Here is an 18,516-nt window from a genome sequence, read left to right as displayed (position 1 = left end):
ATAAATTTTTAAAAAGATCCAACTAACATTAGCTATAATATCCCTAGTACCATGGCATCTTCTAAACCCAGCCTGCACTGCTGGCAGTTCTCTTTTGGTGTACTTTTCCAGTCATTTTTGGATAACCTTCAGCAGAATCTTGCTTGCATGTGATATCAATGATATTGTTTGATAATTTTTGCACTCTGTCAGATCACCTTTCTTTGGAATGGGAACAAATATAGATTTCTTCTAGTCAGTTGGAGAGGTGATTGTCCTCCGGATTTCTTGTCACAACTTGGTGGGCACATCCAGGGCAGCGGCTGTTTGCTAAAATATGTTAATGAGTATGCCATCAATTCCCAGGGTTTTGTTTTTTGCCAATTCTTTCAGAGCAGCTTGAACTTCTTTCTTCATCACCACAGGCTCTTGCCCATACATTGTTTCATGAAATTCTTCTGCCAGTCAATTCCTTTTGGTACAGTGACTCTGTATACTCTTTGCATCTTCTTTTAATGCTTCCTGGATCATTTAATAGTCTGCCCAAAGCACCCTTAGGTATTTCAACTCGAGGCTTGAATTTATTCTTCAGTTACATCAGCTTAGCGAATTCGGCCCTTTTGATTTTCTCAATCCAGTTTATTGCACATTTCATTTTGATATTTCTCTATTGTCTTTCTGCACTGCTCTTTGGTATCTTCTGTTCAACTCCTTAACATCTTGATTTCTTCCCTTTGCTTTATCTTCTCGGCACTCTAGTGCAATATTCAGAGTTTTTTCTGACATGCATCTTGGTCTTTTCTTCTGTCTTTACAATGACTTTTTGCATTCTTCTATATCTTTTAAATCTGTGTGTGGAACAGATTATCAGGGAGGCTGTGATCTATGAGGAGAAGTGTGGCATCAGGATTGGAGGTAACCTCAACAATCTGCATTATGCAGATGACACAACCCTGCTTGCTGAAATTGAGGAGGACTTGAAACGTTTGCTGAAGAAGGTCAAAGACTGCTGCCTTCAGTATGGATTGAAGCTCAACATCACGAAGACAAACATTCTCATCACTGGGCCAATTGGCAGCATCATGATGGTTGGTGAAAGGATTGAGACTGTCAACAGCTTCAGTTTGCTTAACTCTACAACCAACACTCTTGGTACCCGCAGCCAGGAAATTAAAAAATGAATTGCATTGAGAAAGCCTGCTGTTAGAGACCTCTCTGAAATACTGAAGAGTAACGATGTCAGGCTGGAGACTAAAGTGTGCCTGATACAGTCCATGGTCTTTGTAATTACTTGCTATGCATCAGGATGCTGGAAAATGACTAGGGATGATAGAAAAAGAATTGATGCCTTTGAGCTGTGGTGCTGGAAAAGAGTATTTACTATACCATGGACTAGTAAGTGAACAAACAAAAATCCTGGAGCTCCTTGGAAACAAGGATTCTGAAGCTTCATCTGACATATTTTGGACATATCCCAAGGTGGGATTAGTCCTTGGAGAGGGACATCATGCTTGGGAGAGTGGAGGGACAGCATAAGAGAGGAAAACTCTCAATGATATTGATTGATTCAATGACTGGGGTAATAGGGGTAGGTGTATCAGAAACAGTAAAATTTGCATATGATAGAGCAGGGTTTAGGGCTGTTGTACATAGGGTCACTATGAGTCACAGGTGGCTCAATGGCACAGAACAACAACAGCAACAACATACAATTTCAAATTCATTAGAAGGAAAATGTCATCGATTTTGCAACTCTCTCTGTATGGTGGCCTCACTGGTGCTTAATCAGCCCTGGTGTGTAATTTACAATGGAATTTGAGAATCACTGATCTCTATACTTTATTGGGGTCAATTTATGCAAACACTTTGCAAAGTCCTACTGACCATACTAATAAATCGCTTACACATGTGAATTGTAGCTTTCATCAGCTCTGGATAAAAGAAGAGCCAAATACTTCTGTAGAGATGGGAAAATAATTTATTACTTTAGGGCATTCTTGCTTTGGAGTAGTATTATTCCTGACAAACAATTGGAAGGTAGTGGCTACTCATTCAAGGAGACACCTTTAAATAGACAAAACCATTTAAGTTAAGAAAGAACAGAGTCATCAGATTTTCAGCATTAAAATTCCTGAAGAAGCTTTGTTAAGAGAGGAAATTAAAAATTTTATTTGACGTGACTGAATTTGGATGACTGGTTAGTGTTGTTGCCTGTAAGTTCTAATACTAAACAAAACAACTCAATGCTGAAAAATAAACATAAATAAAGAAACTTTGGGTGGTGAAAATTATATAATTCTAGATTTTAATGTCATCGCTAGTCAGCACTTCAAAAGTGGCTCTTTATAGAAATAAACATCATACAAGAAAAGAGCAGCCTGAACTCAATATTAACAGGTAGATTACTTACTACATGCCTTTAATACGCTAAAATTTAGTATTAATATGAAAGAAAGATGGCCAAGGAGGTATTTCTTAACTCGATCTTTTTGTTCAAAAGTATTTATCAGAAGTTTGGAAAACACTAAAATCCTCTTTTCTATACATCAAGATTTTAGTTTGCAGGGTTGGCACAAACAAAATTTAAGTCAAGGCACCTTGATCCTCAGGTCCGTAAAGGGTGCTCATCAGCCTGGATCCATACCCCTTTGCCATTATATTTTTCTATTTTTTTCCTTATACATACAATGGATGGGCTAGCCAAATAAATCTGTAAGACACCTTGAATGAGATAAAAATCTTTTGACGAAATACCTGAATTCTAGAGCTCAGTCAGTTGTTGTCACTGGAAAAAAATAATTTAACAAAACTCTAATCATGAGTTAAAGTTTCTTCTGTGTTTTCAGAGCTTTAGGGTATATTACCTCAATTCAGGTAAAATCCAGTGCAGTACCATTTACAATAATCAATCATGAGTTAAAATACCTAGGAATAAATTTAACTTGAGACATAAAAGATCTTTCTCTTTCTAAGGAAAACTACAAAACACTACTAGAAGAAATAATGAGACCTGGATAAATGGGAAAACATTACCTATACATAGAGAGGAAGATTGAACATTTTTAAAATTACAATCATACCAAAATCTATCTACAAATTCAATGCAATCCCAATACAGATTTCAAAGTCATTCTTCGAGGAGACAGAAATGGCATTTGAAGTTTCATTTGGAAAGGAAAGAGAACCAGAATAAACAAAACTTCTAAAAATAAAAATGAAGTTGGATACATCTTCCTTTCTAATCTCAAAACCTACTACACAGCACAGTAATCAAGACAGCATGATATTGGTGGTGTATTGTTAAGTCAGAACCGAACCACAGCTGGCCCTCTGGTGGGTTTTCAGAGGCATTTACTCACATGAGAGGAGATTGCCTTTCCTTCTCTCATGAAGTACCTGGTGAGATTCGAACAGCTTGCCTTCAGGATTGCAGCACAGCTTTTTGCCATTAGGCCACCAGAGCTTCCTTGACAGACATTTAGATCAATGGAAGAGAATGGAAAATACAGAATTCAACACACTAATCTATGGTCAACTGATATTTGACAAGGTAATAAAACCCATTAAATGAGAAAATGACAGCCTCTTTAACAAATGATATTGGCAAAATTGGACATCAGCTTACAGAAAATTGAAACACATCTCACATCATACACAAAACAAACTCAAAATGAGTTGGAGACCTAGGGTTAAAACCCCCAACCACAGTATAATAAGAGGAAAAATGGCAAGAAAGTTAGAAGCCCTGGTCTACAGCATAAATAGGCTTGAAATTTGAAAAAACTGGAGAAGACAAAAATCAACGAATAAAACCTTCTTAAAGTAAAATCCCTAGATGCATGAAAAACTTTCTCCAGTAGGGTAAAAACAAAGCTCAAAGATGGGGAGAGGGGATTTGGCAACAATATTTCAGATAAGGGTCTCATAACTAAAGTTTATAGAATACTAAAGAGCCTCCACTAGACTGATAACCCAGTCATAAAATGGGCAAAAGACATGAGAGAAACTTCATCAAGGAGGACACTGAGATGGCAAAGAAACACATGAGCAAATGTTCAAAATCACTAGCAACCAGAGCAAATCAAAACAAAAATGGGGACCACCTCACTTCCACAGCAGTAGCCAACTCCAACAAAACAACAAAGAATAAATGTTGGAGAAGATGCAGAAAGATTAGAACTCTTTTTTTTTATAATCAAAGTTCATTTGTTAACATTTCTCAGGCAATCACTAAAAAGTAAAAAAGATTGAGTAACTTTTCAATAAGCAAAGTGGGAATGAAAGGATGAAATGAGAAAACTAGTACATTTTGAAGTCAAAGGAATGGAGAAAAGAATTACAGAATAATTGGCACAAAATAAATTGTGCAAATAAATATAAACATATCAATAATTGTAATAAATCTGAGGGAAACATAGATTATTAGACTTTTTTTTATGGTGAGAAAAATTTGTATTTAGAATTAACCACCTGGACTCAGTTTAGATGATCCAAATTTTGTTGGCAACATCCAAAGCATCATAGTCAGGAGCAAGTCGAACATAGGCCTTCTTCTCTCCATCAGGCCTAATCAAAGTGTTGACCTTGGCCACATCAATGTCATAGAGCTTCTTTGGTGGGGTTGCAAAGTGGTACAACCACTCTGGAATTCAATTTGTCCTTTCCTCACAAAGCTAAATAGAAAATCCCAAATAATTCAACTCTTCTACTCCTAGAAAAATGTTGTTGTTGTTGTTGTTGTTGTTGTTGTTATGTGCCATCAAGTTACCTGCAACTCATAGCCCTAAAACTTGTTCTAGCCTGTGCTAATCTTATTCTCTCTGATGCACCTACACTCATTACCCCAATCACTGAATCAATCCATCTCATCAAGAGTCTTCCTGTCCTGCACTGTCCCTCCATCCTCCAAAGCATGAAGTCCCTCTCCAAGGACTGGTCCCTCCTTGCAACATGTCCAAAACATGTCAGACAAAGCTTCAGAATCCTTGCCTCAAAGGAGCAGCCTGGTTTTACCTTCTCCCAGATGAACCTGTTCATTCTCATAGCAGTCCATGATATATTCAATACTCTTCTCCAGCACCACAGCTGAAAGGCATCAATTATCCTTCTACCATCCCTAGTAATTGTTCAGCTCTCTGTTGCATAGCAAGTACTTGCAAAGACCTTCACCTTAGTCTCCAGACTAACATCATTGTTCTTCAGTACTTTGGAGACGTCTCTGATAGCAAACTTTCCAACGCAATGCATCTTTTAATTTCCTGGCTGCTGGTGCCAATACTGTTGATTGTAGAGCCAAGCAAACTAAGGCTATTGACAATCTCAATCTCTTCACCATCCATTACGATGCTGCCAATTGGCTGAGTGGTGAGAATCTTTGTTTTCTTGATAGTGAGCTTCAATCCATATTTAAGGCTGCAGTCCTTGACCTTCAGCAGCAAGCTCTTCAGGCCCTCTTCAATTTCAGCAAGCAGAGTTGTGCTGCTATCTGCATAATGCAGATTGCATGATGGCAAACGATAGGGCAAGGTTCTGATCCTTTGTTCACAAGGTCACTGTGAGTTGTATAGTCGACTAGACAGCTCCAAACAGCAACAACTAGTCAACTCACAAGCACTTTTCTGTCAAAACAGATTTTTTATTAATAGAGATTTTACATATGACTGATTACTTGCTAAGGTTGCATTTGAACATTAAAATGTCATGGATTTTAAAAAGTAAAAGAATTCTTTTTTTATTCCTATAACAAAGGGCCAACAGCCAGCATAAGAGCTTAAGGATTTCCCCAAAGAATCTAGTTTCTACATTTTTTTTAATGTCATTGTTCAGGCTCATTCTAAAAATATGTGTTTCTATAAAGTTAAGGAGTTGAGGCCCAGAACTTACAGTGATACATTAAAAAAATATTTCTTTGGTATTTCTAAAAATAGATTCTGAGGGAGTGTTATGTACATTTAATTCCAAATAATTAACTCACAATCATTTACAAGATGTGTAGTTAATTTGTGATTTGTTGGGAACTAAAATGTGATTTGTTTGGGGCTTTTAATTGTTTTTTTGTTAAAAAAAGAACAAGAAATTCAGTGTTCTACTCACCAGTCTTCTGCTCTCACCTCACCCAATGCCTCTATTTCCTCTATTTCTGGTTCTTCACCTGATTCCTCAGGAACAATACTGACAAGGGAAATATCATCAGTGCAGAATGTGGAAGTAAATACAAGGTATCTTGGATGTAGCAGCTCTGTGCCAGTATAGAAATTTTAAGTTCCCATCAAGGAATCCGGTTTTATTGTTGTTGTTGTTTAATTCTTCACCTGTAGCTTTGTGAGTCCACTCTCCCTGCAAATAGGTAGAAATAGGCTATGCATCAGAGGTGAACCAAGAGAACTCGGACTTTACAGATACTCTGCGTAATCTGTATTGTCTTCCAGTCCCCTTTCGAAACTCTGAAGTTTTTTATCTCTGCTCTCTAGTTTATAGGTTCATCTTTTTCTATAAATGAACAGGGAGAACAGGATATAGGCGGCAAATGGTGAACTCAGTACTCCTGGAAAATTTGGTTTTTATCTCCCCTCGCCCACCTTCAGCCTACACTACTCCCCCAACCCAGCCACTCTAGCACTCTCCTTTACACTGCAGCCCAGGGCATAGATGTAATGGTGAGTCTTGACAATTTCATCTAAGACATTGATTTGTTCATGGAGTTACCAAGGATTCCTAAAGTCAGAGAAAATAACTACAAGTGAGCTATGATGTCATAATCAGTTCTTATATGAAGGCATTAAATCTCCAAGTAGGCTAATTGTAATCTGAAAAACAAGAATGAATAAATTTTTTAAATGTTTCTAACCTTATAAAAGAGAAAAGAAACTTGAATATTTATTAGATTTTTCTTCCAATGTACAAGTAGCAGAAGCCCCCCCCAAAACATAAGCTTTATTGCTTAAAAATATAAAATTTCTATTATGAGACAATGAACATTTTATTGGAATGGGTTAAGCGAAGGACAATGTAGATGATTATTGTGTGTATTATTATTAACATTATGGGGAACACTTAATTTCTGCAAGAGGTGTATGCCATTATAAAAATTAATTGCTAAATGGGACAAAAGTATTTTTAACCTATATTATAAAAAGGATTTTAAAGCCTGAACTCTATGAGGAATGATATACAAATCAGTAAGTGTGATCCATTAGAGCAGTTGTTCAAAATAGCTTTTCTAGCCTTGGCATTGACTTTTGCTACATGGCTGGGGGGTACTAACTTTTTGTTGTAGTTGAGGTAAACAGTACCTTTAGGAAGGAACATGGTAATTTTGTCATCCTGCCAGGCTCAAATTGAGCAAGTTAGAAGGTGAAAATAGAAGTCTTGCTACTGTATAGAAAGGAGTGTGTTTGCAGGCCACCTTCATTTGCACCAGAGATTCCTGCTTAAGACGTACTGGAACTAAACCAGACTAATAGTAGCAGAAGCAGCAGAGATGATGGTGAACCAGAGGCCCATGTGAGACAGAACTAAACTGAACTTCTCATTCAGAGCCAGAGTCAGGGGACTTTGCCCAAGCTTTCTGGAGGAATGATGTAAATACTACAACAACTCATAGAACTAAAAGATCTGTGTAGCATGGACCCAGAGCCAACAGAATGAAGGTCAGAGGGCCTGCAAGCACACTTGAAAAGTTGTCCTGACTAAAGTGTTCTGTTTCCTACCTAAATCACAACTTGCTATCTTCCCTCATAAAACCCATAACTGGGAGCATAGTCTGTGTGGTCATTGCAATGGATTAGTGAGCCCAGTAGTAGAGCACTGGGAGTTTTGGGAGGGACTGCTGATGTGTGTAACTCAATTCAGAGAAAACTTCAAAGTCTAAACTTTAAGTCATTTGTGAAGCTCAGACTACAGCACAAGGTTATCCCCACCCTTCCAGCTCTTTCATACCCTACCCATATTACCCCATTGCCAGGTTCTGATAACAAGAGAAATATATTTCCATTTCTGTGTAACCAAAGAGTTTTCTTTTGCAGCATAACCTTTGATCAAAAAAGAGCAGCATAAACTTTGCTCTTTCTTCCCTCACCCATAAGTTCACTTTGAAAAAATCAACTTCCTAATGTCTTTGCTTATTTAACAGATAATATTTAGAGCACCTGATTGTTAGGAGTCTTTTATCTTGCCCTTTTAATCCTTTAGAATAACACAATTCACAGTCCCAGAAGATTTCTAGTAGATATTCTTTATTAAAAAAATGTTTTTGTTATTGAGATAATCTCTGGTTGAGCATTCACCAATTAAACAGTGTCTACACATACAATTTAGTGATATTAATAATATTTTTAAAGTTGTAAAGTCATTCTCCTTATCTGAATTATTTTACTCTGTCAACATAAACTTGTTGTAATTGTTAGGTGCCATTATGTTAAATATGACTCATAGTGACCCTTTGAACTACAGATCTGAATCCTGTCCTGTCCTGTGCCGTCTTCACCAGCACTGATACAATTGAGCCAGTTGCTGCAGTCATCATGTCAATACATTTCTTTCTCTCTTCTGCTGACCCTCCACCATTCCATGCATAGTATCCCTTTCCAAAGAATAGCCTCTCTTAGCAAAAAGTCCAAAGTATGAGAGACAAAGCTTGTTATCCAAGGAGCACTATTGCTACACTTTTTCCGAGATATAACTGCTCTTTTTTTTTTTTTTTTTGCTAGCTCAGGGAATATTCAGTATTATTCTGAACATAGAATACACCAATACCAACTCAAAGGCATCAATTCTTTTTCTGTCATCCTTATTTGTTTTTCAGCTTTCTGAGGCCAACAAGCCAGTCCAATGGAGCAGTAGTCAAGAAATACAAAGATATATTGCACTGAATTTTTTTAAAGGATCTTCAAAGTGTTAAGGAACATGAATATGTTAGTTCAAAGATTAAGGTGAACCTGACCCAAGCCCAGGTATTCTCAATTGTTTTATAAGGGTGTGAGAGTTGGACAATATATAGGAAAGATTGAAGAATTAATGCCTTTGAATTGTTATGTTGGTAGAATATCGACAATCCTGTTGAAACATAAACAAATCTGTCTTGAAAGATTTTCATCTAGGTGCTTCTTAGAAGGAAGGATGGTCTTTTTAGTTAGATTGTTAACAGAGATCAGTCCTTGGAGAGAGACATCAAGTTCATAGAAGAAGAGGAAGACACTCAACAAGGGGGGTTCACAAAGTGACTATAATCATGGAGTTGAGCGTGATGGAGATCATGATGATGGTGCAGAATAGGACAAGGTTCGGGGCTGTTGGTCATAAGGTCACTATGAGTTTTAATCAACTGGAAGGCACAAAAAAGGCTTGTCAATTCTTCATCATAATATTTAACTATTGATGATTTAAAATTTTTTTCATGAACAGTTAAGCTATGTTGTTATGCACTGTCAAATCAGAACTGATACACAGCTGGCCCTCCAGTAGATTTTCAGAGGCAGTTAATTGCATGAGAGGAGATTGTCCATCTTTTTCCCATGGAACAGCCAGTGAATTTGAACCATACACCTTTGAGTTGCCACCTCAACTACTTACTAGTAGGCCACCAGATCTCCCACTTGTTATGAGAGGGAACAAATTTTTATTTTTTTATATTATCAAGATTGAAATTCTAGAACTTTCTAACTAGGTTATTCTTTCTTTCTTCTCTAGAAAATGCTTATCCTTGTAAGTGAAGAAGAGTCAAATTTGGATGAAAGCTTGAAGAAATGTCATTCCTTCTTCTCTAATAGCAGGTATACCAGTATGAGTTTGCTTAAAACATAGTATGAAATCACTTTAGGGAAGAACATAAATAAAGCCAATTCATAGCATAACAAGAATCTCTGTGGTGTAGTGCATAGCATGTTCCTCTACTAACTAAAAGGCCACATTTCTCCAGTGATTTGAACTCACTGACAGCTCCAATAGAGAAAAATGGACTGATTCCTCCTGTTAAGATTTACATCTTCAGACACCCAATAGATGGTCATTATGAGTCGGAATTGATTTGGTGGCAGAAGGTTGGGTTTGGAATGACATTGCAATTGCTCTATTCAGTAGATATTATATAACTAGTGTTTCTTTAAACAGATGCAAATGTTTCCTTTGACAAGCAAATGTAACCCTGTTGGTGCTCACTTAAAGTGAACCAATAAAATTCAGGCTTTAAGGAAAAAATATCAATAATACCACATTTGAATAAAATATTGCTGAAGATTACTTTAAAATGGTTAGAGAAATACATTGACCGGAAATTGTCAGAAATTCAAATTGAATTCAGAAGAAGCCATGGGACAAAGAATATCATTGTTTATGTCAAATGGATCTTCACTCAAAGTAGAGAATACTAGAAAGATGTGACTTGGGTTTTAGATGATGTAAAGGCATTTGTGTGAATCTTAATAAATCAAAGTTTACAATAGAAGAAAGGGAATCTCAAAATACTTAATTGTGTTCATGTGGAATCCACACATAGATCAAGAAGGAGATATTTAGACAGAACAAAAGGATATTGCATAGTTTGAAATCTGCAAAGATATATGTAAAAAATGCATCCTTTCACCTATCATACCTACTCAGTTTGGATTTTGAACAAATAAATGAGACCAAACAAGAGTTTTCTGCAACAAGTGCTTCTAGTTATCCTTACTTCCAGCAAGCAAGGTTGTGTTATCTGCATGAAGCAGGTTATTGATGAATCTCCCTCCAATCCTGTTGCCACATTCCTCTTCATAGACTCCAGCTTCTAGGATAGCTTGCTCAGCATAGAGATTTAACAGGTTTGGAGACAGAATACATCTCTGATGCACTCCCTTTCCAACTCCAAACCATGCAGTATTTCCCTGCTTCGTTCGTAGAACAGCTTCCTGATCCAGAAATAGGTTCCTCATGAGCAGAATCAAGTGCTCTTGGATTCTCATTCATTTCAATGCCAACCACAGCTTGTCAAGTTCCACACAATCAAATTGGGAATAAAGTACAAATTATAGAACAGTATCATTGATATCATATGCAAGCAAAGTACTACTGGCTGTTAGTAAGGAATGCCAGGATCCATCTGACATCAGCAATGATAACCCTGGTGCCATGGCCTCTTCAAAATCCTCCTTGAACTTCAGGAAATTCCCTGTATATGTACTGTTCCAGCTGTTTTTGAATGATATCCAGTAGTACTTTGCTTGCATATCATATCAATGATACTGTTCTATAATTTTCACATTCAGTTGGATCACCCTACATGAGATTAGGAACAAATATAGATAGATCTCTTCCAATCCAGCCTTCAATATGGAATGTGTCTCAATATCAAGGAAACAAAGATTCTTACCACTAGACCAATAGGCAGTGTTATGATGAATGGAGAGGACATTGAAACTGTCAACAGTCCCATCTTGTTTGGATACACAAATAACACCCTTGGTATGAGCAGTCAGGAAATAAAAGAGATCCATTGCACTGGGAAAATCTGCAGTTAGGGACCTTTCCAAACAATGACATGGGATGATATAAAGAGAATTGATGTGTTTGAGCTGTGGTGCTGGAAAAGAGTGTTGAATATACAATGGACTGCTAGGAGAACAAGCAGGTTTGTCCTGGAGAGGGTGAAACTCGGATGCTCACTGGAGGCAAGGATTCTGAAGCTTCATCTGACATACTTTGGGCATGTTGCAAGGAGGGACCAGTCTTTGGAGAGGGAGATCATGTTTAGGAGCATGGAGGGACAGCACAGGAGAGGAAAATCCTCAATGATATAGATTGATTCAATGATTGGGGTAATTGGAGTGGGTGTGGCAGAGACAGTGAGGTTGGCACAGGATAGAGAAGGGTTTAGGGCTCTTGTTCTTAGAGTTGCTATGAGTATCAAGTGACATGATGGCACATAACAACAACAAACAACAACAAGTGATGTCAGTTTGATGACTTAAGTGCGTCTGATTCAGGCCAGTCTTTCCAATTAATAGCTATGCATCTGAGACCAGAACAATGAATAAGAATGACAGAATAAGAACTGACACCTTTGAACTGTGGTATTGGAGAAGAGCACTGAACATTCCATGGATATCCAAGAGAGCAAATAGACATGTCTTAGAGATGGTACAGCTGGAGTGCTCTTTGAAGGCAAGAATTATTAGGCTTCACCTCACATACTTTAGACATATTGCTAGGAGGTGCTATTCCTTGGAGAGGGACATGATGCTAGGAAGGGTGGAGGGTCGAAGGAGAGGAAGACCTTTAACCAGGTGGCTTGACAAGGTGACTACTACAATGGGCTCTTGTGTATCAGGAAGTGTGAGGATGATGCAGGACTGGACTAGGTTCAGATCTTTGTTCATAGGGTCTCTATGAGTTGTACTTAGCTCAATGGCGCCTAACAACAACAAAGAAGAATATTGGACAATGAATAAGTATGGCAGAAGAAGAGTAGATACATTTGAATTATGGTATTAGAGAATAATATGAATATTCCATCAACTTGGAAAAGAACAAATAGATATGTCTCGGAGGACATGCAGCCAGTGTACTCATTGAAGACAAGGATTATAAAGCTTTAACTCACATGTTGTTGTTGATTGCCTTAGAGATGAGCATGACTCATAGTGACCCTATGATCAAAAGGCCTGAAGCCCCTCTACAACCATAGACATTTATCAAAGTTCATAGAGTTTCTGGAGGCATGTTATTTAGGAAGTGGATGCCACTCCTGCTTCCACATACTTTAGCTACATTGCTTGTTGTTGTTGATTGCCATCGAGTTGAGCATGATTCATAGTGACCCTATGAACAAAAGGCCTGAAGTTTTTCTGTAACTATCATCATTTATCCAAGCTCATCGAGTTTCCAGAGGCATGTTGTTTAGGAAGTAGATGCCACTTTTGTGAGAGACTATTCTTTGGAGAGGGACATCATGCTCGGAATGTGGAGGAACTGTAAAAGAGAGGAAGACCCTCAACCAGATGGATTGACACAGTGACTGCAGCCATGGGATCAAGTATGTCAAAGATTATGAGGGTGGTGCAGGATATGACAGGGCTCAGATCTAGTGTGCATGGGGTTGTTCTCAGTCATACTTGACTCAATAGCACTTAACAACAATAACAAAATAGAACATGCCATCAAGATTGGAGGAAGACTTATCAACAATCTGCAATATGCAAATGACACAGATTTGCTTGTGAAAAGTAAAGAGGACTTGAGGCATTTACTGAAGAAGATCAGTGTCTTCAGGATGGATTACATGTCAACATCAAGAAAAAGAAAATCTTCAGACTGGACCAATAGGCAACAATATGATAAATCGAGAAAAGATTGAATTTCACTTTACTAGAATCCACAATCAAGACTTACAGTGTCAACAGGCAAGAAATCAAGTTACATTTTGCGATGGCAAATGTGGCTTTCAAGGATCAATATAAAGTGCTAAAAAGCAAAGATGGACAAGGATGAAGTTTAAAAACTAAGATACAGTGACCCAAGACAAAGGTCTTTTCAATTGCTTTATATGCAGGTGAACACTGGAAGATAGGAGATGCATTTGAATTAAGGTTTTGGTAAAATTTATTGAATATACCATAGACTGCCAAAAGAATAAGCAAAGCTATACAACAAGTGCAGCTAGAGTGCTCCTTAGAGGCAAAAGTTGTGTGACTTCTTTTCACATACTTTGAGCAAGTTGTCAGGAAAGGACAGTTTTTGGGAAAGGACATAATGCTTGGAGTGGTGGAGGAGCAATAATGGAAAAGAAGGTTTTCAATGAACTAACACAGAAGCTGTAAGAGTGGGCACGGTAGAGATTGTGAGGATGGCACGGGTTTGGGTGAGGTTTTGATATGTTTTACATGGGATTATAATGAATTGGAGTAAATTCAAAGACATTGAACAACAACAGCAATAACAGTGTACTTTTCAAAACACATATAGTACAGAATGAAGAGTAGACATATTTCAAGTCCTCACAATGTTGGTGAACTAAAGAACAACAGTTTTCCAGAATACATTAAAAGTGCACAGTTTAAAAACTAACCCATTAAATATCTATATTTATCAGTCAGTGTTTTTAAAGCTAAACAGTGAAAACTGATTTTTCTTACAAGGAGGAAAAAGACTTATTGAGACAACATATATAAGTTTCTCTGGCACTGCTGCTTCTGCTAACACATTCTGCCCATTCTACCTCTTATATCTCTGTAACATAGAAGTATATTTATACATATCTCTATGGTTTCTCCATGCCTACATGTTGAACAAATAATTTAAGAAACTGGGCAATATAAAGAGGATTGTGGCATCGAGATTGGAGGGAGACTCATCAAAGCCCTGCATTATACAGATGGCACAATCTTGCTTACAGAAAATGGTAACTCGAAGCACTTGCTGTAGAAGATTGAAGAGTAAAGCTTTTCAATACATCTCAACATCAAGAAAATAAAAATCCTCATCAGTGGACAAATTGACAACATTATGATAGATGGAGAAAAGATTGAAGTTTCTCACCTATTTTATTTCACTTGAATCCACAATCAGTATGTAGCAGTTAAGAAATAAAAATTGTGAAAATATGCTGTCAAGGACTTTTCCAAACTGATAAAGGGCAACAATGAGGTCAGTTATAGACCAAGGCATGCCTAATGTAAACTATGGTATTTTCAGTTGTTCCTGTGCAATTGAAAAGTGAACAATCAATAAGTAACAATGACAGAGTAACAATGGAGGCTCTGAATTGTGGTGTTAGCAAAGAATACTGGTTATCCCATAGAATGCCAAAAGAACAAACAAATCTGTCTTGGAGGAAGTACAACTAATATGTTCCCTTAAAGGCAAGAATGGTGACATTTCATCTCACATTTTTTTTTAGCAATTTATCAAGATCAGCCAGTCCTTAGAAAAAGATATGCTAGAAAAGACAGAGAGTCAGCAAAAGAGAGGAAGACCCTCAACAACAAAGACTGACACAGTGATTCTAACAATGTGCTTGAGTATGTTGGAGGCTGTAAGGATTATGCAGGTTAACACAAGACTTAAATCTGTTGATTTATGACTTCACTATGAATTTGAAGACTAAGGTGCATCTGATTCAGTCTATGGTCTTCTCAATCACCTGCTACACATCAGAGAACTGGACAGTGAATAGAGTTGACGGAAGAATTGGTGCCTTTGAGTTGTGTTGCTGGAGAGGAGTACTGAATAAGCCACAAATTTCCAAAAATAAAAACAAACCCCAGATATGTCTTGAGAAAAAAAAGTACAGTCAGAGTGCTCTTTTGAGGCAAAGATGGTAAAACTGTGTCCTTCATACTTTGGATGTAGCTAGGATAGGCTTTTCCTTGGAAAGGGACATTACTTGGAAAGATAGAGGGTCATCAAAGCAGAGGAAGACCTCAATCTTAAGGAGGATTGACATGGTGACCTCAGCAGTGGGCTCTTGTGTGTCAGAGATGATGAGGACGTCACAGGATAGGGCAGGGGTCAGGTCTGCTGTTCATAGGGTCACTATGAGTTGCCAATTCAACAGCACCTAACAATAACAATATCAGTCTTAGTCAACTTAAAGGCACATACTAACAAATGCCTGTTTATGACTAAGCCCTTCATAAGTGGGTCTGATTGACTGACTTTAGGTCATATTTAAATCCAGATCAGTCTCTCTGCAAATCTGCGCCATCTTTTAAAATATTGCCTTTAAGAGTAAGATTCTCTCTTAGCACTAGTGGGACATCAGGGCCATGTTAAAATTAAACTCTTACTATATGATATTTTAAAAGATCATTAAGATTCAAGAAGTTTCCTTCCAAACAATTCATCAACATAATCCACTAATGTGCTGATTTTTGATTAGTATAGACCAGTTGCTCTATATTACTGGCAGCATAAATACCGTGCATATTACTCATTAACAATCTCTTAAGATGCCATCTTCTTGGCTTGCTGAATGCCATTCAGAAATGAATTACCAGAAATGACATTTCAATCCATGACCTCATTCTTTCACCATCAGCCAAGAGGCTATATTAATTTTTTAAAGTGTAGTGCATGATGAAACACATATATACAAATGCACAAATATTACACATAACTGTATATTCCAGTTATTTTCTAGCAAGTCTTTCCTCGGGACAGCTACTTCTTAAACTTTAAGAATCAAGAAAATGACTTTATAATAGCTAATTACTGCACAGAAACAAAGATGGCAAGGAGAAAGTAAACAAGAATGTTGCTGTTGTTATTATTGGTGGAATCAACTCATTGCTGACCTTCCAGAGGGGTTTCAGAGGCAGTAAAGCACATGGGAGATGATTGTTCATGTTAAGTAATCCCACAGCTGAAGTTGCAACCAGATATTCTAACAAGGAAGACAGTCACAGTTTTTGTTCAATAATGTGCCTCTGCAAGAAAAACAATCATGTGTAGGACAGACAGAGCTAGGGACAGTTAATGAACAGTATACATGAAGATTATTTTATTGAACAACATCATCAATGTGATATGCAAATAAAATCTTACTGAAGATTTTTTAGGAAAGGTATAAGCAATGTATTAAGAGAACATTGCCAGAAATTCAAACTGAATTTAAAAGAGGCCATGAAACCTGGGCTATCATTGCTAATGGCAGATGGATCTTGACTGAAAACAATATCAGAAAGATGCTTTATTGTGTTTTCTTGACAACACAAAAGCATTTGATTGTGTGAATCATAGCAAATTTAAATAACACTGAGAAGAATGGACAACTCATAACACTTAATTGCTTATGTGAAACCTATACATAGGCCAAGAAGAAATTAACTGTATGCATAGAACAACACTGTATGGCTCCAAACCAATGCAAGTTTTATACTAAGAAAACCTGTCGAGAAGTTGGACTGTGAAGAAGAATGTGCCATCAGGATTGACTGAAGACCCACCAACAACCTGCATTATCCAGATGACACCACCTTCCTTGCTGAAAGTGAAGAAGACTTGAAACAGGTACTACAGAAATCAAAGTCTACAGCCTTCTATATCGGTTATATTTCAACATCAAGAAAACAAAAATCCTCACCACTGGACCAATAAAAACATTATGATGGATAAAAGACTGAAGTTGTCAAAGATTTTCTTGTTCTTGGATAGCAATCAACACTCATGGTAGCGCAGGTCAAGACATTAAAAGACATGTTGCCTGTGACCTCTTTAAGGTGCTAGAGAAAAAGGATTATCAATTTCAAAACTAAAGTACACCCGATCCAGTTCATGGTGTTTTCAAACGCTTCCCACCCATCTCAGAGTTGGAGAATGAAAAAGGATAACCAAAGAAGGATTACTTTCGCACTGTAGTATGGCTAAAATGTATTTAATATACCAAGAACTGCTAAAAGAACAAAGAAAATCTGTTTTGGAGGGAGCAGAACAAGAGTGCAAGTTGCAAGGTTGGTGAGGCATCTCATATATTTTAGGCATGTTTGTCAGGATGGGCCAGTCCTTGGAGGAAAAACAGCATTCTGAGAAAGGCAAAGGGTCACAGAAAGAGGAAAACTCTCATCAACCCCATTGGGATTGATCCAATGGATTAAAATTTGGAAATCATTATGATAGTGGTTGATAGGGCATGGTTTTGATCTATGTCCTATATTCATAGTTGACTCAATGGCACCTAACAACAACAATACATGGAGAAGAAAAGGAAATGAAACTAAGAATGTGGGGAAATTTATGTTGAGAGAAACAAACAGAACCTCATTTCCATAAAAAATAAAACTACTTTAAATTCCATGCTCCTAGCAAAGTTACCAATAGTAAGTACATCATGTGCTTTTATTTTAGAACTTTTTCAGTAAAGTGTATTATATAGCTTTGAATATGACAATACAAATAGAAATAAATTTATATTGCCATGAGGACTTAGATATTTCTACTGCTGCTGGCAGCAGCACAGTCCTCTAATAGATGTCCTCAGGATGTTTTTGCATCTGATTTCCCTTTGAAGGTGATCTGACTTCTTTGTCTGGGTTTTTATATCACCTCAGGTTTTGTTCCAGAGGATAGAGCTGCCATATAGACTTGAAAGAAAAGGGTGTCTTTGAGAAAAGAATCCACCATGTAACTATTTTTACCCCAAGAAATCTCTTAAATGTATATAGTGCAAGAACTTTCCTGGGCTCTGCTTCAAAGAAAATTGGCCTAGATTTTCATGAGGATGAACTGACAAGTGTTTAAGGCTAGATAATAAATCTGAAAATTGTTTTGCAAGCGTAGACAATTCAGCACGAGGCAGATGGGCTCTTTTGCTGTACCCCAGAGTGAGCATTTTCCAAACACGTGGTGCTTGGTGTTCAAAGAGGTCACCTATTGAAACTGGAAGGCATTAATACTAAAACTGGCCCATTCTCTTTGGCATTAACTTTTTAAAATTCCAGTCTGTTGGCCATATTCTAACCAGGTAGAAGATCATTTTCTTTCTTTCTTTCTTTCTTTCTTTCTTTCTTTCTTTCTTTCTTTCTTTCTTTCTTTCTTTCTTTCTTTCTTTCTTTCTTTCTTTCTTTCTTT

The sequence above is a fragment of the Elephantulus edwardii genome, unplaced genomic scaffold (genome assembly GCF_000299155.1).
Source record: "Elephantulus edwardii isolate Elephantulus edwardi_28Jun2011 unplaced genomic scaffold, EleEdw1.0 scaffold00047, whole genome shotgun sequence".
In the NCBI taxonomy this organism is placed as follows: Eukaryota; Metazoa; Chordata; class Mammalia; order Macroscelidea; family Macroscelididae; genus Elephantulus; species Elephantulus edwardii.
This window is presented reverse-complemented; position numbering follows the sequence as displayed.